The sequence below is a fragment of the Malus sylvestris genome, chromosome 2, assembly GCF_916048215.2.
Source record: "Malus sylvestris chromosome 2, drMalSylv7.2, whole genome shotgun sequence".
Classification (NCBI taxonomy): domain Eukaryota; kingdom Viridiplantae; phylum Streptophyta; class Magnoliopsida; order Rosales; family Rosaceae; genus Malus; species Malus sylvestris.
Genome location: NC_062261.1, coordinates 33,304,431 through 33,326,754, shown reverse-complemented (window position 1 = coordinate 33,326,754; position 22,324 = coordinate 33,304,431). Strand labels below are relative to the sequence as shown.

The window sequence follows — 22,324 nt, the reverse complement described above, 5'->3', positions numbered from 1 at the left end:
CTCAAAGCCGTATGGCCATTGGTTCCAAAATGATATTTTAGGAGAGGATTATCATCGCCCGCATGGTAAGCATTTTAGGTTGGAGCCGTCACATGGGTGGTCTATGAAAGCTCATGTGTATGTCAAGGAAGTCAAGGAAGTCGAGAGCTTGATTAGTAATGAAGGGGATGTCGATGACTCGATGGAGGAAGGTGCACCGGTGGTTATGGAGGCACGGCCAGACGGTGAACGGTGGAGAGAAGTGCAGGAGGATAATAGCATTAATGACACCATTACTCTGCCAGATTTGAATATTGCCGTTAGTCCTAATGAGGTGATGATTGACGATTTGGCCATTATTCCTTTCCAGTAAACTCCTACAAATCAGGAATGATGTGGTTTGACGTTATTTGGAGTCAATTTAATTAACCCACAAGCTGTGGGTGGAGTTTTCTCTGGTCCCATCCTTTGATTTAATTGGGGGGAGGGGTAATTAATGCATATGGAGAGGGTTTCAATGGGCCTCCAGGTGGACAGAAGGTTGGTATGGGTCAGCAGATGGATAGTGGGGGTATAAAATAGAAAGTGCACATACTGGAGTGGCCTCGGGCTGTCCACAATGGGAGGTGTCGGGCTTGGGCTCAGACCCATTTAACTTAATGCCTATTATTGAGCATCTTCAGAAGGGAAGAAGGAAGAAAGATTGTAGGAAGTACTGAGCTGGTGGGGGTGGAGTGAAATACAGTAGCGTACAGGCCAATGTCCATATGGGTGGTGATGCAATGTTGCCTGAACTTGGTAAAAGATTGGTACAAGAGAATGACGATGTGGCGTCAAGGCCAGGTGTCTGTAGGAAAGTGGTGCCCCTTTTTGAGTTATTCAGTCCATCGGCGATGGTTGACGGAGTTCAACCCCGCCATTAGCAATAAGTTGCTTAAGTTGGAACTGTCGGGGGCTTGGGAACCCTCGTGCAGTTCATGTGCTTCAACGCTTAATTTCTAGTCAAGATCCCACTGTAGTTTTCTTGTTCGAGACCAAAAGTAATTCTCGTCACATGGACCATTTATGTTAGACTTGGCATTCGTGTCGTGTTTTTCGTGTTCGTGTCGTTTTCATGTCATACCCAATATCTTAACGGGTCGTATCGTGTAACACCGGTTAAAATAAACGGATAAAATGACCCAACCCGAAATCGACCCGATTATATTAACAGGTAATATGACCCGACCCATTACCCGTTAAGGAAAATATATTTTAAACCAATAAATAATCAAATGAAAAACATAATACTAAATAAGTATATACATACCATATTGTCACATCCAAAACATAAAAGCGCATTTTTCTTTTAAGTATATTTTCACTTACCTAAAGTCTTTAATAGTTTTTTAATTAATGTAGAATTGTAAAAAAATATAGAAAAAATATAGAAACGCTCGTAATGACAAGCTTTACAACTTTCATGAAGAGCTTAACTTTGAAATTCGCCACTATAATCATATAAATCATAGATCAAAATTTAACCGTTGATTGTTGTTTACATTTATGCTTCATTGTTCTCATCAAATTTTGTTTTTTTTTCAGATTTTCTTTTTTGAAAACTTGATCTATTAGAGGATGCAAGAAGATGAACGGTTTGGATCATTGATATTATATTCAAAGTTTTATGGTTAGTGAAAATATTGCTTGATGTTTATAAAGTTTCTACAAATAATATGACATCGGCTCATATTTCAGTTAACCGTAAATATCAAAACATGATATCAAATATCTGAACCGTTCATCTTCTTACATCCGCCAGATGATCATGTTTTCAAAAAAGAAAATTTTAAAAATGAATTTCAGTAAGAAAAATAATGCGTAAATGGCAATCGACGGTTAAATATAAATTTAAGGTTTATGAATTATAGTGTTGGATTTCGAAGCTGACCCCTTTATGAAAGTTGTAAAGTTTGTCACTATGAGTGATTGTATATTTTTTTTTACATTTTTTACACTTATACAATAATAATTATTAATTTTATTAATTTTTCCCTCAAATAAAAAACAGTATTCATGAAGGTTTGGAGGATTTTAAAAATCTAAACGATAATGTAAGTGTAACCATTATCTACTCGTGGAGGAATAATGATGAATCATGAGTGTTTATATATTCTTTCACATTTTTCATACTTGTATATATGTCTTATTAGTTTTTGCCTATACAAATACTATATTAGTTTATTTTAATTTTGGACAACAACATGTTAAGTAAAATTTATCCTAGTAATGATAATAGGGAACTCTCATAATAAAAATAAATAATGACTAAAACTTTTTTTTTTAAACTTATATAGAATAATAATACAAAACTATATATTTAATATAGAATATATTGTATATATTAATATGGCTATTGGATTTTATAATAAATCTTTTAGTAATTAAACTTTAAAATTATCAAAATAATTTTTTTCTCAACGGGTCGAAACGGGTTACTCACGTGTTACCGCGTGTATACCTGTTATTAACGGGTCACCCGATAATGACCCGATAAGTTATCGTGTTGACCCGAAACCCGTTATTTTTGTATCATTTTCGTGTCGTTTTCGTGTCGTGTCGTGTCAGAAATTACCGGGTCTAATTTACGTTTAAAGTTGAATTTTGATCGTAGTTTTACAGTTGATAGTTGAGGTAGCTCTGGAGGTTTGTACGTTTTATGGAAGGAGGAAATAAATTTATGTTTACGGTCTTATTCTTAGAACCATGTTGATTTTGATGTGGGTGTTCCAGACGACTTAGATTATTGGCGTTTTACAGTTTTCTATGGTTTTCCAGCTATGGCCGATAGATATAAATCTTGGCAGCTATTACAATCTCTTTGTCGTAGTGATTCCAAGCAATGGTTGTGTATTAGAGATTTCAACGAAGTCCTCCAAGATAGTGAGCAGGAAGGAGGTAATGTTCGACAACATAGACAAATGGAGGGGTTTCGTAATGCAGTGGAGAGCTGTCAGTTTATTGATCTTGGCTTCTCTGGGAATAAATTTATGTGGTTTACAATGAAAAGGGGTGGAATAAAGGTAAGGCTAGATCGGGTTTTCGGTAATCAGGAATGGGTTAACATGTTTCCTCGGTTTAGTGTGCATCATTTGAAGAAATCCACATCTGATTATGTACCGGTGGTGTTGAATTGGTCTGGCTGTAACGTAGTTCAGGGGAGAAAGTAGTTTCATTATGAGGAGTTTTGGAATATGCATAAAGGGTGTGCTGAAGTAGTACGAAATGGGTGGGATTGTGTCATGAATGGTTCGCTAATGTACCAGGTCATGGAGAAAATTAAAAGAACAAGAATGTAGTTAACCAATTGGGCTCGTAGTAATACCAGGTCAGGACCGAGAAAGATCAGGGAAGTTGAGGACAAGCTGACATGTCTCTTAGGCCACCCTTTTACAGAGGAATCTATTAAGCAAAAAAAGGAACTTATCGACTGATTAAATCGATTACTTGAACAGGAAGAACAATTTTGGAGACAGAGGTCAAAGGAGAATTGGGTTAAACTTGAGGACCGGAATACTAAATATTTTCATTAGAAGGCAAATAGGAGGCAAAAAAGAAACTGTTTGTATGGTTAGGAGGATGATCATAGGGTCTGGCATGAAGATCAAGGAAGGATGAAGGATATAGTGGTGTTTTATTTCTCTCGGCTTTTTGCTTTTAAGGGAGTGCATAATCTTGACGAGATCTTAGGTCACATTTCACCATTGGTAACGGATGAGATGAATTCCTCGCTCGAGAGCCCTTTAACGAATGTGACGATAGTTATTCTCCCACATATGTTGCACCTACTCAGAGTGCTGCTGAAGTTGCTCATTATATGCATAAGAGATCATCGAGGTCCAAAGGCCTTATGACATTGAAATTGGATATTAGTAAGACATATGACTGAGTGGAGTGGAAGTTTCTTGAGGCTATGATGTCTCGTATGAGGTTCTCTAATAAGTGGATTAGTATGATTATGTTTTGTTTTACAACGGTGACTTACTCTTTTAAGCTGAATAGGGAGCTAGTGGGCTATGTGCATCCGAAAAAAGGAATTCGACAAGGGGACCCCCTCTCACACTATTTGTTTGTTATTTGTGCCGAAGGTCTCTCGGTGTGCATCCGAAAAGGGGAATTCGACAAAGGGACCTCTTCTCACCTTATTTGTTTTTTATTTGTGCCGAATGTCTCTCAGCGTTGTTATCAAATGTGGAAAATGAAGAGGAGTTGCAGGGAATTAACATATGTTGTAATGCTTATAATATCCATCATCTGTTCTTTGCTGATGACAGTTTTATGTTCACTCATGGTACCCCATATGAGTGTCAGAAAATTAAGCATGTGTTACGAATATATGAGGGGGGCTCTGGGCAGACAGTGAATTTTGAGAAGAGCTATGTTTCGTTTAGTCCTAACCTCACTAGTGTTGATAAGCAATTACTTGCTGATTGTCTAGGCATGAGGAGGGTGGAATTTTAAGATAGATATTTGGGTCTGCCGATCCTAATTAGGAAGTCAAAAAATGAAACTTTTACGTATGTGAAATATAAGCTTTGGAAGAAATTGCAAAGTTGAACAGAAGGTTTACTGAGTTGTGCAGGGCGGGAGTTGTTGGTGAAAACAGTTGCCCAAGCTTTGCCGTGTATTCTATGCAGTGTTTCCTTCTTCCTAAATCCTTTTTGCGAGGAATGGAATATGATGATTGAAATATTTTGGTGGAGTGGGATCCAAGCAAACGGAAAATACATTGGCTTAATTGGCGTTTGTTTGACTAAACCAAAGAGTGAGGGAGGACTTGGGTTTAGGGACTCTATGCATTTAATCTGGCTTTGTTAGCAAAGCAAGCTTGGCGTTTCATGCATCAACTTGAGTCGCTGGTTTTTCAAGTATTTAAGGCTCGATATTTTCCTACAACGAATTTTCTGGAGGCTCGGGTTGACGCCAACAGCTCCCGTGTGTGGAAAAGTATTGCAGCCTTGTGGTGGGTGATTCAGAAGAGAGCACAGTGGCATGTGGGTTATGGGAGGAGCATACGCATTTGGCAAGATAGTTAGGTGCCAACAGAGCACTACCTTCGGATTTTGTCCCCACCTCTGGAGCATTAGAGTATTGAACTACAGTGGATGGCCTATTTTGAAATAGGCCAAACCTCTGGGATATTCCGTTATTGGATTAGCTATTTTCTCCAGAAGAAGTGGAGGTCATTTGTAGCATCCCTCTTAGCTTGAGGAACATGGAGGATCGACGCGTATAACACTATGAACAAAATGGCAAGTTCACAGTGAGAAGTGCTTATCATGTAGCACGGGCCCTTCATGTGTCTAGTGAAGGAAGTGCATCAGCATCGACATTTTCTTTTGGTAGTATGGGTGATAAGTTTTGGAAGAAGCTATGGGATACATGTGTGCCGGGGAAGGTTAAGATATGTGTTTGGCATGTGTGTTTAGATGCAGTACCTACACACTCGAACCTTTGCAAACGACGCATGACACGCCCGACCCTGGTATTCTCTAAACACCAAGGTAGGCACGCGCTAACCGACACCCTAAGGTGACAAAGCCATATAAGGATGCATGAGAAATAATAAATATAAACAATACTTATAAATTTAAATACAATGATTATGCAATTATGGAACGTGTTCAGAGCATACTACTAATCCTAAACACTAAAAAGGAATAATATAAAATTGAATGAACAAAGGGATGGGTCCTACACCGAGAGGACTCGAAGATGCCGATGCAGGAGTGCCTTGATGTCGGGATTGTACGGCTCGAATCTAAGTCCTAAGGGGGCCCAAAACAAAATATGAATGGACCAAGTTGATATATAAGTTGTTTGTACCATACTTGACCAATCCCGAAACTACTGAGCACCGGTCAACGTTGTACCGTCAAGGACCCAGAAGAGTTTCCCTCCAACCAAGAGGCCAATCACAGCACGACACGTGTCGACATCAGAAGCCAATCATAGCGCGACACGTGTCAACATTATAAGCCAATCACAACACGACACATGTCAATGTCAGAATGAAACTAGAAACTCTCTTCTATAAATAGAGATCATTCTCTCACAATATTTCCTAATGTCATTTGTACTAAATCATTCACTTGTACTCACTAAAGGAGAGCTTGAACCTATGTACTTGTGTAAACCCTTCACAATTAATGAGAACTCCTCTACTCCGTGAACGTAGCCAATCTGGGTGAACCACGTACATCTTGTGTTTGCTTCCCTGTCTCTATCCATTTACATACTTATCAACACTAATGACCGGAGAAATCTAGCGAAGGTCACAAACTTAACATTTTCTGTTGTACCAAAGTCCTCGCTGATTTTGTGCATCAACATTTGGCGCCGTCTGTGGGAACGACACTTATTCCCACTATCTTCAGCTTTGTCAAGCTGGTTTCCACCATTCATACACTCTCTTTTGACCAAGCATCCCTCTCCAACATGGGGAGCGAAGGAAGCCACAACACATATAATGACACCCCTCATACACCTAGTGTGAAGTAACGAAATAAGGAAGGAAAGAGGGTTGTTCTTCAAGTTAAAGTCGATGAGCTAGAAGCTCAAAACAACAAGATAGCAATGAAGAATGAGGTCCTCCAAGAGTAGTATGAGAAGCTTTTTAAGATGCTCCATGAAACTATGCATACTCAAACATGCGAGCTTGTTGCCCCTGTGGATATTAACCATCATTTGGGTGGCCCCCAACACAGAGGGTCACCTTCCTTCGACACGGGTATCCCTGATGAGGAGCGAGCTAATTATCAAAAAATTAATCAACATGAGACTTCTCTCAACCCAGCTACTTCGACCCAAAGCAGGAGAAGTGTAGGAAGACACCGCCTTGCAGAAGGGTTGGAATGATCGAAAGTCATTTATCGTGACTGCTGAGACTTCCTAAAGCAATGTCGAGAGAATCCTCTCCACATATGCTCGAAGATCAATGACCCAAGGGTTTCTGAAAGACTCAGTCCCCTCCAACGACCTAGGCCAGCTGCCAATCTAGGGAAGGAACGACATGTCCTAAAGGAATATGAAGGTATAGGGGACTCTGAGGTATTCCGACAGACTCGCCTTAGAAGTCAGTACGGCGAGTCCAAGGAAAAATCACATGCCTTTGCTCAAACTTTCCTACTTCAAAGAGGCGATAGAGACTTACGAAAGAAAATCCCAGTGGTACATGACTCCACTTAAGACCCCATTGTCCTACAGCTCCTTGAGGAAGTAAACAAGTTGAAGGCCGAACGTCAGAATGAGATACCTGACTGGAACTAACCCAGGCCTGGCCCTTTCACAAAGAGGATCCTTGACATCCCCCTTCAAGCGAAGACAAAACAAAAGCTTGGTTTACAACTCTATACTGGAAGGGATGACCCAATTGAACACCTTAACTTCTTTGAGTCCACCATGGCATGTCGGATGCACACCGACGAAGAGCGATGTCTTCCCTTCCCCTCCACCCTCTCTGGCGGAGCTCTAAACTGGTATTGCCGTCTTCCACCTGAGACAGTAGACTCATTTGACGAACTGAGGAAACTGTTTGTCTCCCAACACATCTTCCAGACCGATCGCTTGCATTTTGCAGATGACTTGTACACTATTCGCCAGAAGCCGGATGAGTCATTAGAGAGTATGCTGGTCGTTTCAACCATGAGTATTCTCGCTGCGCTAAGGCAGATGACAAGACCGCCCTTAAGGCCTTCACGGCAGACCTATGTGATTGTTTCTTTAAGTACATGATCAATGCCAACACTTGGAAAACTTACTCTGAGGTGATGGCACAGGCTTACAACCATGCCTTCGTCGAGGCAATGACATATCAAGGGAAACCCCCCATAACCACCCCTTATCAGTAAGTAGGGAGTGGAAGCCAAATCCAACCAAATGAAAAGACCTCGATCTTCCAAACGGCAGCGGTGCCTCCCCCTGCCTTACTTAATACTTTGCCAAGTCAATATACATATCAATCTCAGGACAAAATGAAAGATTTCCATCCTCACCAGTCTCATTTTAGTAAAAGGAGTAAGGGACACTACCGTGATAACTAAGGGTATCGCCATGATAATCCCCGACCCCAGGTGGTCAACACAGTGGGTCAAGCACGTGTTAGGACAACCCCTACCCCGAGGTATGAGGCATACACACCTTTGAACGCCACATGTGTAGCCATTTACCCCAGCATAGCACATCTGATACCAAAGCCAAAGGCGAGGCACCCAGATTACAAGTCCACGAAGAACATGGGCACGTTTTGTTGCTACCATGAGCATAACGGCTATGACGGCGAAAAGTGTATCACCCTTCGTGATCATATTGAAGCTTTAGCATGTGAAGGAAAACTTAATCAATTCCTCCTTCACCCTCTAAGGGGTAACCGTAACCAACGCCAGGTGAATGTGATATATTCCATAAGTGGTGGGACACCCATATCTAAATCTTCCAACAGGGCCATGAAAAATAGTGAACGAGCTTTAAGGTCTAGCCACTAAGTGTTTCACGTGGAAGACATCAAGGGAGGTAAGCATCAAAAGCCTAATTAGGATCCAATATGTTTCTACCCTGAGGAAAAAAGAGGTATCATCTACCCTCACAACGACCCACTGATTGTGGAAACTCACATAGCCAACTTTGAAGTACGACGAATCCTGGTAGACATGGGAGCTTCGGTTAATATCATGTTTGCTGAAACTTTCAGGGCACTTAATGTAGCTAAACATTTGCTCGATCGTTCGATTTCCTCTCTAATAAGCTTTTCCGGTGATATCGTGCAACTTTTGGGGAGCATACACTTACCTTTCACCATTGGTACAGGCCCTTACATAGCTACCATTACCATTAACTTCCTGGTGGTTGATTGCCCAACGGTATACAGTGTCATCTTCGGACACACAGGCATCAATGATCTCAAGGCCATGGTATCCACACATATGTTGTTGATGAAATTTCCAACCCCCTATGGCAATGGTTACATCAGAGGAGATCAACTTAGTGCACGATCATGTTACAACACTTCGGTTAAGCAACAACACCTACTTGTGCCCAAGGAAACCCTTTCTATACATGACCAAGTCATAAAGACCAACCCAGACGAAGCCAACTTGGATCTTCATGGTGGCAACAGTCAACCCGACGATTCTCAAGATGACTCTTTCACCTAGTAAGCGCAACCCGCTGAAGAGTTGGAGAAGGTCTCTATCTCAAAAGATTATCCGGATCGCATGGTGAAGATTGGCACCACCTTGTCACCACCCATTCGGTTGGCATTAATCTCTTTTTTGTAAGAGAACACTGAGTTATTCGCCTGGTCATACGAGGACATGCCAGGCATCTCTCCTGATATCGTCTGTCATCGCTTAAGTATTGACCCCAAGACCAAGCCAGTGAGACAGAAGCGAAGATCTTATGACACTGAACGGTACGAGGCAATGAAGGCAGAAGTTGAAAAACTCAAAGGCATAGGCTTCGTTCGCGAAGTCAATTATCCGACGTGGGTAGCAAATGTTGTCCTTGTTAAGAAGAATCCAACCAAGGAAAGTCTCCTGCTCCAAAAGGTCTTGTGGAGAATGTGTGTCGATTACACCGACCTAAACAAAGGATGCTTGAAGGATAACTTTCCTCTTCCTCTCATAGACAGACTTATAGACTCTACGGCAGGGTGTGAACTTTTAAGCTTCATGGATGCTTACTCAGGATACAACCAAATCCTCATAGACCCTCCGGACCAAAAACACACAGCCTTCACTACTGACAGGGGATTATATTGCTATAAAGTCATGCCATTCGGCCTAAAGAATGCAGGAGCAACTTATCAGAGACTAGTCAATTCAATGTTCACCGAACAGATTGGGAAGAGCATGGAAGTTTACGTTGATGATATGTTAGTCAAGAGCAAACATGCTGACCAACACATCACTAACCTATCTGAAACTTTCACCATTCTGAAGAGGTATCGAATGAGGTTGAACCCCAACAAATGTGCTTTCGGCGTAGGCTCTGACAAATTCTTAGGCTTCATGATAAGTCAACGAGGCATTGAGGCTAATCCCGAGAAAATCAAAGCAATCCGCGACATGAAGGAACCGGTAACTTCAAAAGACATCCAAAACCTTATTGGTAAGGTGGCAACCTTAACTAGGTTCATCTCTAAGGCTACAGACAGATGTGCTACTTTCTTCAAAGCACTTAAGGGAAGTAAGAAGTACATTACACGGACTGATGAATGTGCTGAGGTATTCAAGAACCTCAAAGACTACATGAGTAAAGCCCATTTGCTCTCCAAACCTGAGGTTGGTGACACTCTCATTATCTATCTGTCGGTATCGGCTTCAGCAGTAAGTTCCATTCTCATTCGAAATGATGGTAATGTTGAACGACCTGTTTACTACGTTAGCAAGGCCTTACAAGATGCGGAGACATGATACTCCAACATTGAGAAATTGGCTCTAGCATTGGTCATGTCTGCTCGAAAACTTCGCCTTTACTTCCAAGCACACTCTATCATCGTGCTTAACAATCATCCTCTTCGACAGATACTCCAAAGTCCTGACACTTCTGGGCGAATGATCAAATGGGTGATAGCATTGGGTGAGTTTGACATCTCCTACCAACTAAAGCCAGCTGAGAAAGGCTAAGCAGTGGCAAACTTCATCACCGACTTCAAATATCATGTTGACATTGTTTCTACGCCTAAAAAAAGTGGTTTCATTACCCTCGGAATCTCAGAAAATAGAACCAACAGCCCCAGCATGGAGTCTATATGTTGATGACTCGTCCAACCAAGAGGGTTGTGGAGCAGGACTAGTCTTTACGACCCCTGACAAAATGGCGATGGAGTATGCTTTTCGTTTCAAATTCAAGGCATCGAACAATGAGGCCGAATATGAAGCCCTCCTAGCAAGCTTAGGTTTGGCCAAACACATTGAGGTTAAACGAATTGATATCTTCATTGACTCCCAATTGATGGTTAACTAGGTCACCAACAACTTTGACGTTAAGGATAGCTCAATGACAGCATATCTGGCATAAACACAATCATTGCTCAAACACTTCCACTACCAGATCACCCAAATTCCTCGAGCGGCAAACAGTCATGCAGATGCTTTGGCTCGCATCGCCTCAGCGGTGAAAGACAAGATTGGTAGAAAAATTCAGGTCGAATTTTTGGCAGCACCAAGCACCATGGTTGTTGAAGTGTGCAACTTACAATAGATGGATAGTTGGATTACCCCGATTTATAGATTCCTTGCTCATGGCACCTTCCAAATGACAAAGTCCAAGCTAAGCAGATTCGATACAAGGCTACCTGTTACTTGATCATTAATGACAAACTCTACAATCGGGGTTTTAACCTACCATACCTAAGATGCCTTATGCCCGCAGAGGTGGAAACTGTCCTTCGGGAAATACATGAAGGAGTCTGTGGAGATCATGCTGGATCTCGATCCCTAACACACAAGGCTTTTCGCCAAAGATATTACTGGCCAACACTCCACCAAGATGCCATCAGAAAGTCCCGCTCATGTGATAAGTGTCAACGCTACGCAATTATTCCTCACTCCCCTCCTAAGTCGCTCATTCCTATGATCAGCCCTTGGCCCTTTGCCCAATGGGAACTTGATTTGATCGGCCCAATACCTACAGGGAAGGGCAAAGTCCGCTATGTAATCATTGCAGTTGACTACTTCACAAAGTGGGCCGAAGTAAAACCCTTGGCAACCATTACTAAGGTAAAAATAGAAGACTTCGTATGGAAGAACATCCTTTGCAGATTCGGCATTCCCAATGCGATAGTCACTGACAACGGGCGACAGTTCGACGACAATAAGTTCAGGATGTTCTGCTATAAGTTCAACATCAACTTATGTTTTGCCTCCCCAGCTCATCCTCAGTCTAATGGATAAGTTGAAGCCATCAACAAAATAATCAAGCGAACTTTGAAAACCAGCTTGGACAAGGCTAAAGGTTGTTGGCCAGAATTTGTACCTCAAGTTCTTTGGTTATACCGCACTTCGTATCGGACATCAACAAGAGAAACCCCATTCTCACTTGCCTTTGGTACAGAGGCAGTTATCCCAATTGAGCTTGAGCAAGCAACGTTCCGAGTCCAAAACTACGTGCAAAGCGAAAATGACAATCAACTTACCCTCAATTTAAATATAGTCGAGGAACATAGAAATCAGGCTCACTTGAGGAATGTCGCCTACAAGCAATGTATCTCCAGCTACTATGACTCAAGGGTCAAACCTCGTTCTTTCAAAGTAGGGGACAGGGTATTGAAGAAAAGATTACTCTGTGATAGAGTCCCGAGTGAAGGAACGCTTAGTCTAAATTGGGATGGACCGTTTGAAGTTGTTGACATCAGTCACCCTGGCTTCTACAAGCTTAGAAGCTCCGATGGCAAGACTCTTGGCCATCCATAGAACGCTGATCACTTAAAGTACTATTACAAGTAAACTCACATTGTACAAGTGTTAAGCTTCAGTCATTCGGCATCCTATGTAACGAAGACTATTTGGCATGAATTCAATAAAAAGGTGATTTAGACAACTCGGTCCTAATCCTCTTACATTCCTAGCAATGAAACACTCGGGTTTAAAGCTTCAACATGAATGCTTCCAACAAGAAATCAAGTCTAAGTATATGTCAACAAGACTATACAAATAAACAAACAGTACTTGACAGAACTAGTACATCGAAGTTAAAGCTTATATCTAAACAAAGGATTTGCTCAAACATAGCCAGGCATTCATTAATGATAGTGCAAATACTTGGTAATTAACAACAAACTAGTACATCCAGAGTACATGGCACATGCCACACAAACAATAAACTAATATATCCAGAGTACATGGCACAAGCCACACAAACAACAAACTAGTACATCCAGAGTACATGGCACAAGCCACACAAACAATAAACTAGTACATCCAGAGTACATGGCACATGCCACACAAACAACAAATTAGTACATCCAGAGTACATGGCACATGCCACACAAACAACAAACTAGTACATCCATTGTATATGGCACATGCCACACAAACAACAAACTCGTACATCCATAGTACATGCAGAAAAAGAGGGCACTACGAGTCATCCTCATCTGAGGCCGAACCCCTGACAATATCACTCTGTGTTTCAACCCCATTGCCATCACCACTTTCCTCAGCATCTCTAGGACCATCCTCACTCTCCTGAGACTGCTCACTGATACTAGCCTCATTATTAGAGTCATCATCACTAGTAGGATCAACTGCGAGGACGAAGGCTTCACCCTTTTGTCGGTACTCATCCATCTCATCATGATATTTTCTGATAATGCTGCCATTGTCGTAACGCTCAAGAACGGCCATCCATTTCCTTTTCTCAAAATTAGCCACTCGGATGCAGTGAGGTCTAAAAGCATCATGAAAGGCCTGGGAACCTAAGAACTCCTGCACAGCAGCATCCCTCTCAGTTGGGATACTCCTCTTCAGCCCAGAAACCTTAACCAAGGCACTATCCAACTCCCTTTTAACCTTGGAAACCTTAAGGATGGTTGTCTCCAACTGTTCCGTAGTCGCTTCCAATTATTTCTTGAGCCTCACGTTCTCACCATTCCGCATCTTCAAACTCTCAAAGTTTTCATCCTTAAGGTGGATGGCATTAGCCAAAGCTTTGCTCATTTTTCTGGCATCGTTCACCAACTGCTTATTCTCTTTAAACTTTGCCTTGTACCGCTCGATTTCTTGTAATCTGTCATCGTACTTGGTCATGACCTACATGACAAGATAATAGTCATTACCAGGAAAAAGAGGAGAGAGAGCAAAAAAATGACAAAGTAACACTTACATAAGAAGATAACCTTATCATCTAGCCACTATCTGATTCGTTCTCATCTAGCGGCTCGCCAAGCTCATCAACAGTGGATCGACATCCTACCAGGCAATTATTGACATACCTAAAACTACTTGGCTACATGGCAACCTTCAAGTCCTTCCAATGAATGCTGCCAACCTCTTCCTTGTACTTTCTTTTAAGGCTACAGCTAGGGCCACCTTATTGGTCAGTAGACTCCATGGTTGGAGGAAATATGGGATTAATGGTAGGAAGAGGAGTCAACAGTCGTCTCTCCTCCCCTGCAACTATGGCAGCAACACACCCGATGGCCTCAATTTCAGCCTTCTTTGAGGTAGCAATCTTGAGGACCTCATTTTGTGACTTAGGTTTAGGGGTTGGCCTCACCCGGTGCTTACGAGCTCCTTTGTGAAATAAAATGTCGTCTACGGGAACTAAAATTGGTGCTTTCCCTTTCTTGGTGTTAGTCTCCCCTTTCTTGCCCATTTTCTCCACTGAATAAGAAAAATCAAAGTAAGGAATGCAACTTTGTAAAAGAAAGATGGGGCGAAATGAAAGACACAACTTACTTGCTCGTCTCTGGCACTCCGACACTAGGGGCTGGAAACCGTACTTTCGAAATAAGGGTCGTAGCTTGCCCAAATGTCTATCCTCTTTGGGCACCCTCAACACCTTCTCTACATTAGCTAGCTCTCGTCCAGACAGCTTGATGGTCCCTCGCGTCACTGCACGAAGAAAAAATGTTAGAAGCAAGAGAAAATCACAACAAATAGCAAATAATGCAAACAATGGATACATTACAACCTACAGTCTGGAAGTCAGTAAGAACACGTTGCTCAGGCGTGACACCTTTAGCATACTCCCAATCATTATAAAGAAAGCACGAACGGTTTTTCCAAGTGTAGTACGCCTTTTTCTTACCAAAGACAATACGTTCTCTCTCACTACGACAGGCACACTTGGCATACCCAGTGCATGCTTTCACCGGGCGCATCTTATAGCAGTAGCGCCATTGATGAAATGAAGGCTCACCTAACCCACATTCCATCCAAATAATATAAAACCCGATCAAGGTATCCCAAAAACCAGGGTAGAGTTGCCCAGGCGCATATCCAATGAAAGACAACATCCGTTGCGACCACGGGTGCAAGGGCAGCTTCACCCCTAAAGTCAATAATATCTAGGTATAGAACATAACATGACCCTTGGGTGGTTCAGAGGACAATTTTTCATGATGCACCAAACGCATTCCTACACTATAGGAGATACTACATGACTGCCATAGGGCCTTAAGTTGTTTTTCGCTATTTAACAAGTTTTGCACTAAACGGTCTGCTGCGAACTCAGAGCGAAATATGGGTATGGCGTCACAAATAACCCCCTCACCTACTGACATGAAGGAGGAAGAACCAATATTGGCTAAGGCTTGGCAATTGCAAAGATCACCCAATCTTGAATTTTTTATACAAGACTCCAACAAATGCCCTAAAGACTATAACATTGCAAGCTCAAACCTAGAGTTAGAGTTAGGGGAGCCCCCATCACTAGGACTTCCAAACTCTAACATCTACAACAAATAGAAACAAACTCTATCACCACATGAAAGATCGAAACATAAGGAAGTTCCTAAAGCGTGGAGAAAAGCTCAATCAGTTCATTATGTTCTCAACCAAATACATGAACACTCAAACAATTCAACAAGAATGAAAGCATGTGATCTAGTGGAGAAGACTACTGATAAGAGCATATTTATGCAACTGAGTTAGCTTGTTCTCATGCATTTATGTTGTTATTTCTTAGTTAATTATGTATTTTAAGCTATTTTCGTGTGTTTGTAGGTCCATAGGCCTTATAAAGCAATAAGATGCATTTTAGTGCATTTTGGAGCAGTTTTGGGCTTGGAATGAATAGCACATGCACGGATCAAGGTGGATGGACGAAATTGAAGACTAAAGAGGCTAGGAATGTGTTAAAGAGAAATAAGAATTAATGTAAAAAGGACAAAGAGCTCAACCACAAAGGGGTGTCACTCCATCATTCACCTTTCCATCATTGCATCATTGCCGTGCACCACCATTGCACTCCCTTTGGATTCCTATGTCGTGCATCATCATCCATGTTCCCTCCATTGACTCATTTGTTGCATCATTCCACTTCCTTTCCTTTGTCTACCATGTGTACAATATCCTTTCACCTTCTTGCACTCATTGATTCACCACTTACTCACATTTCCACCCATGCCATGCATAATCACCCTTGTCCCCTCCATCATTTCAGATTTCATGCATCATTACATTGAATCATTGCACTCAATTGCTACACCATTCCTTGTTCCCTCCATCATTTTAGATTTCATGCATCATTACATTTCAGATTTCATGCATCATTACATTGAATCATTACACTCAATTGCTACACCATTCCTTGTTCCCTCCATCATTTCAGATTTCATGCATCATTACATTGAATCATTGCACTCAATTGCTACACCATTCTTTGTTCCCTCCATCATTTCAAATTTCATGCATTATTACATTGTATCATTGCATTCAATTGCTACACCACTCCATATTCCCCTCCATTGCCATGCACTTCCTCTATAAAAGGAAGTGTGTGTAACATAAATTTAGTTCATACTTGGTTAGATCATTCATCCCCATTTCAATACAACCTTCACCCAAACACATCCATTCATCTTCACATCCATTCCTCCATACAAACAAACCTTCAAACACTCACCAACACCTTGTGCCGTAGCAAAGGAAGGGAAGGAAAGTGTTTGGACATGCTTGCTGTCCAACTTGGATCGTTGGAGCGTTTAGGTGTTTTCTTTCTTTTGTTTCTAATATTTAAATTCAGTTCCTTTCGTTTTATTGTGAATATGAGTGGCTAAACCCCTCTTAGCTAGGGGTGATTTCAAAGCCATGATATGTGTGTAATATGATTTGATAAACTCCAGTTATGAACTATTGAATCGTGAATACAATTGGCTTAACTATTTGATTGATAACTTATTTGTATTTGTTAATTAAGGGTCGACACTTAATTGGCATGCATAAATCCGTTGCTAGAATATAAGGAAGTTTCACATAATCGTTACAAACTTATATTCACATGTAGTGAAGGTTACTTATAAACGATCGCGTTAAGTTCAATTCCTAGCATGAGTGACATGATGTCATAGTTGCAAGTGCTTTGTCAATGCTTATGATTTTCATTAAACGTAATGATCTTTGATTGTATCTCTATTATGATGTCATGTAGGGAACTTTTGAAGAATATTTTGGGTTGTCGAATGATGTCATCCAATCCAATAAAACAAGGAAAATCTGAGAGTTAACTAGTGATGTCACGGTTAATTTGGGGCATTGTCATTCATAATTCAATGAAGTAGTAACTGGAAATCAAGTTATTTGCATACATGGAGAAAAAGTCTCTAGCTATCCCATCCATCATTTTATTTCTCACATTTGTTTTACAATTTGTCTAGTTTTTCATATTTGTTTGTTTGTTTCAACTTCGTCCAAAACTCAATCCCCATTTACTTTAGTGTGTCTAATTAGTTAGAATCTGTTTTAATTTTTGTTTTTAAAAGTTTTGATTCAAGTAAAGTCAATTTTCGTCCAAAGTCATTCCTAGTGTCTAGTTTAAGTTTATTTAGTTGTTTTAAGCTGTTTTGAGTATTTTAAGTTTGCTTTGAGTCTTATAAGTCTTGTTAAGTATTTTTTAAGTTTAATTTTATGTTTTTGAGTCAGTTTAGAGGTTATTAGCAAGCCCTCCTAATCCCCGGTCCAGAACGATCTCTACTTATACTTATACTACAGTTGTCAAAAGAGGGTTAAATTTGTGTGTTAAGTTAATTTTTGCATCAAGTTTTTGGCGCCGTTGCCGGGGATTAGCAACTTTGCTAATCCCTTGTTATTTCTTTTAGTTTATTTTCATGTGTTTTTGTTCCTTGTTGATGACTTTACTTGTTTTCTTGTTTTAGGTGGTTTATGACTCGAAGTTCTCAACCTGTTCATAAGCACATCCTTGACTTTGACGACAATTTTGAACGAACTTTGAGATGAGTAAGGAATCAACAAGAACCCCAACCACCTCTACCGGCTCAGATTTTTGAAGAAGTACAAGACATGGCAGCGGACAATCGAACAATCAAGGAGCTTTCTGCTTCGGGATTGGACAATGCCGCACCACTTTGCATTCAATACCCAGTGGCTGCCTAAGGAAAGACCGATGACTTCGAATTAAAGTCCAGTTTATTGCACCATATTCCTAAGTTCCATCAGTTGTCCATGGAAGATCCTAATAAACATTTGAAGGAGTTCGAGGTTGTTTGTTCGAGCATGACCCATGTGAATGTTGATGGGAGCATTCTGAAAATGAAGGCTTTTCCCTTTTCTCTCTTGAAAAAGGCTAAAGATTGGTTGTATGAACTAGCCCCCGGAAATATCACATCATGGGAGACTATGAAATGGGCATTTTTGGAGAAGTTTTTCCCAACTTCTCGAGTCATTCTACTATGCAAAAGGATTAGTGGCATTCAGCAAAACCAAGGTGAATCATTTCCCACTTACTATGAACGTTTTAAAACCCTTGTTGCTTCATGTACACAACATCAAATGAAGGAGGAGCTTCTTCTTCAATATTTCTACGAATGGCTTCTACCAATAGAACGTCAGATGCTAGATGCCTCAGTGGGAAGAGCTTTGGTGGACAAAACACCCATGGCTGCCAGGACCTTAATTGCTAACCGTGCGTTGAATGCTCAACAATATGAAGGCGTTGGTCAAAGGGACATCCCACGGCAGCAACATGTTAATGAAGTAAGTGCTATTTCCGAACTTCAAAATCAAATGGCTAATCTTACTACTCTTCTTTCGCAAGTGGTTGAAATACCAAAGGTACAAAGTGTAGCTGCTTGTGACGTGTGCTCAATGCAATGACATCTCACGGATAAGTGCCCTCAATTGATCGAGAATTGAGGGTGGGAATCTGCCAATGCCGTAGATTTTCAAGGCCACAGTCAGCAACATAATGACCCATACTCCAACACTTACAATCCAGGGTGGAGAGATCATCCAAATTTCAAGTGGAGAGAACCACAACAATCTACCCAACAAGGAGGATTTCGGCCACAACCCCCTGGATATATCAAAGGCCATATGTACCCACTCAAGTTCAACCACAATCTATCCAAACCAATTCAGGTACATCCATGGATAATGATCAAATTGTTCAATTACTAACTTCTTTAGTGCAGGAGCATCAAAATCAAAATAAAACAATGCTCAATCAAGCTAAGGAGGTGGATGAATTGAAGAAACAAATGGGCCAAATGGCGGAGTTCATGGGGCAAATCAAAGAGCAAGGCAAACTACCTAGCACAACCGTTATGAATCCAAGGGGAGGATTTGAATCTGTAAAGGCCATTACCTTGAAAAGTGAAAAGGAAGTTGGAACGGACCCCCAACCATCAAAATCTGCCCAAACGGAGAACGAGAAGCTGCAACAAGAGGAGGATGTCCAACACACACCCACGGCAAGGAAAGAAACAACCTTGCCGTGCACCCCTACACTCCCTAATCCATCCAATCTATCCACCACAGGTAAGAAAGGTTCCAATTTGGTTAATTCTAACGTTATTCCACCAAATGCACCTTTCCCTCGCAGATTCATGCAAACATAGAATGAAGAAAGTGAAAAAGACATCCTTGAAACATTCAGAAAAGTACAAGTCAATATTCCACTCTTAGATGCCATCAAACAAATCCTGAAGTACGCTAAGTTTTTAAAGAAGCTTTGCACAACAAGAAACCGGATTAGGGAGAAAGAGGTGGTACATGTGAATGAGAATGTCTCTGTAATATTGCAAAGGAAGCTGCCCCCCAAATGCAAAGATCCAGGTAGTTTCACTATCCCTTGTGTTATTGGAAATACGAGGTTTGAACATGCTATGCTAGATCTCGGTGCATCAATTAATGTCATGCCATATTCTGTTTATGCATCTATGAATCTAGGAGAGCTCAAACATGATGGTGTTGTTATTCAACTAGCCAATCGATTTAATGCCTACCCGAAATGAGTTTTGGAGGATGTTTTAGTGCAGGTAGACCATTTAATTTTTCCTGCAGATTTCTATGTGCTTGACATGGAGGATGCAGCCCACTCTCCACCACCATCAATCTTACTTGGACGACCTTTCATGAAAACAACTCAAACTAAGATTGATGTGGCCAAGGGAGCGTTAACATTGGCATTTGGTGGTGATATGATTCACTTTAAAATTCCTAAATCTAATGTGAATCTTACTGATGTTTGTTCTTGTTTTGCCATTAATGTAGTTGAAAACATAGGACAAGAACCTTCAACACCAACCAAGAAGGATGAATTTCCAACCACCAACGAAGAGGAAATTAGAGTGGAGCACAAAGAACACACCACTAACCTCCAAATGCATAATCTAGCCGAAAGCACATTTGGAAAATCTGTTTACAGTGTTGTCACTTCATTGCAACACATTGGTAAACCACCTATTCCAATTTCGATTCCCATTTCAACTAATAGGTTGTTACCTTGTATGGTGCAGGTCCCCAATCGAATCCAAGCTGGTGGGAATGATTACATTGACTTAAGGATGCTCAACGCCCCAATCGGAAAGGATTACTATCCCCTTCCATTCATAGAGCCAATGTATGAGTATTTTGAGGAGCATGCCGTAAAGGACATACCACTCCATGTCGTGGGCCCTATTCAAGCTTAAATGGAAGTTTCGTCCTGCTAGAAGACGTTAAAGCAAGCGCTTCTTGAGAGGCAACCCATGTATTAAAAAAAAAAGATCTTTGAATCACTCCATAATCAGTTTTGCGTTTCTAAAAACCTTCCATTTTCTGCATTTTTATTTTGCCATGATTGTCATTTTTATTTGTTGCTTGTTTAATTGTTTTTGGTGTGGGTTTATTTTTTAAACATTGACAGATATGCAAGGTACTTTTACATTAAAATTCATGAAAATGAACAGGAGGCAGAAAAATACAAGAGATAACCTTCACAAAGGCTGCTTAGGAGAAGTCTCAGTAGTCGGCGGAGCCTCAGCAGTCGGCGGAGCCACAGAATGAGGAAGTATCAGAGGTTGATCATTTTGAGCTTCACTATGTGGTACAACCCCAGAAGACGAAGGCAAATGCTGTTGGAACAAACCCACAAACCTCTGATGATCAAGTAAAATCTGACCATCAGATTCCTCCATCTGGTCAATCTTCCTCTTCATGTTTGTAGCATAGTTGTGTGCAAGCCTGTGCAATTGTTTATTCTCATGCTTGAGCCCTCTAATCTCCTATTTGAGACTCATCACTTCAGCCGCCAATGATTCAACTTGACGGGTTTGAGCAAATAGACGTTGGGCCATATTGGACATAGAACCTGCACACTGCACACTAAGAGCTAGAGAATCCTTAACAGCAAACTCATCAGATCGTTTGGAAAGTAGTATGTTATCTTTAGGAGTGACAAGGTTCTGGCCACCACCGCAGCGGTCATATCATTTTTCATCACCGAATCCCTAATGGTAAGAGGACCAGTAGGGGATATGAAGGATGGGCACCATATTTTGTCTGGAGAAGGCATGGATGCCTCTTCACCAAGGGTCAAGTCAAAACGACGGTCGGAGGGGCCAGACATTTTCAAAGGTGTTGAAGAAAGAAGAGGTCAGACAAATCGAGATCTTAGAAGTGCAATAAAGGGAGTTTCTACAAGCGAAAATTCAAGTGTGCTTTGAAACGAACTGCGCGCCTCTATAAAAATTAGCACTCGACGGGATTTCAGAGATCGAAGAGGCGAGCTCAGAAATCGAAGAGGCAAGCTCAGAAATCGAAGAGGCCAATTCAAAAATCGAAGTGGCGCTAGCTTTCTCAAAAGTTGGGCTTGCTTAGAAACCACAGGCCAATCTTCTTTTCCAGATTTGTCCGCACTTGTCACATGCAACCTCTGCACTCGATGGAGCTCAGAACTCGAAGAGGCGAGCTCAGAACTCGAAGAGGCAAGCTCAGAAATCGGAGAGGCATCTGCTTTTCCAAACGTGTCAGCATCTGTCACATGCACACTCAGCTTTGCGGAAATCACGGGCAGTTTGTCGAAGCGTCGATTCTAAATATCAAAGAGGCACTTGGTTTTCCAGACGTGTCAGCACCTGTCACATGCACACTCAGCCTTGCGGAAATTACGGGTAATCTGTTGAAGATTTCTTGTGAAGTAGAAGGCACGTGAAGTTTACTGTTAAATCATCCAACGGTTGCCGACAAAAGTGAAAGAATAGTACCGGTTATTAATTCCTATAAATGTTAACCTTCACCCTCCATTGCAAGGCAGACATACATAACCTTTCTTCATCTCCAAGAATGCCTTCCCAACGAAGCCTCTCGAGTGACTCAGTGTTCCTTATTCCTTGGGGTACCTCTGCAAACAACTTATCCAAAGC

General features: G+C 41.3%; 1 pseudogene; it reads right to left on the bottom strand.

The window, feature by feature from the left end:
* Nucleotides 1-13,097: 13,097 nt before the first annotated feature.
* On the bottom strand, nt 13,098-15,043 carry LOC126603217 (uncharacterized; annotated as a pseudogene).
* Nucleotides 15,044-22,324: the final 7,281 nt, after the last annotated feature.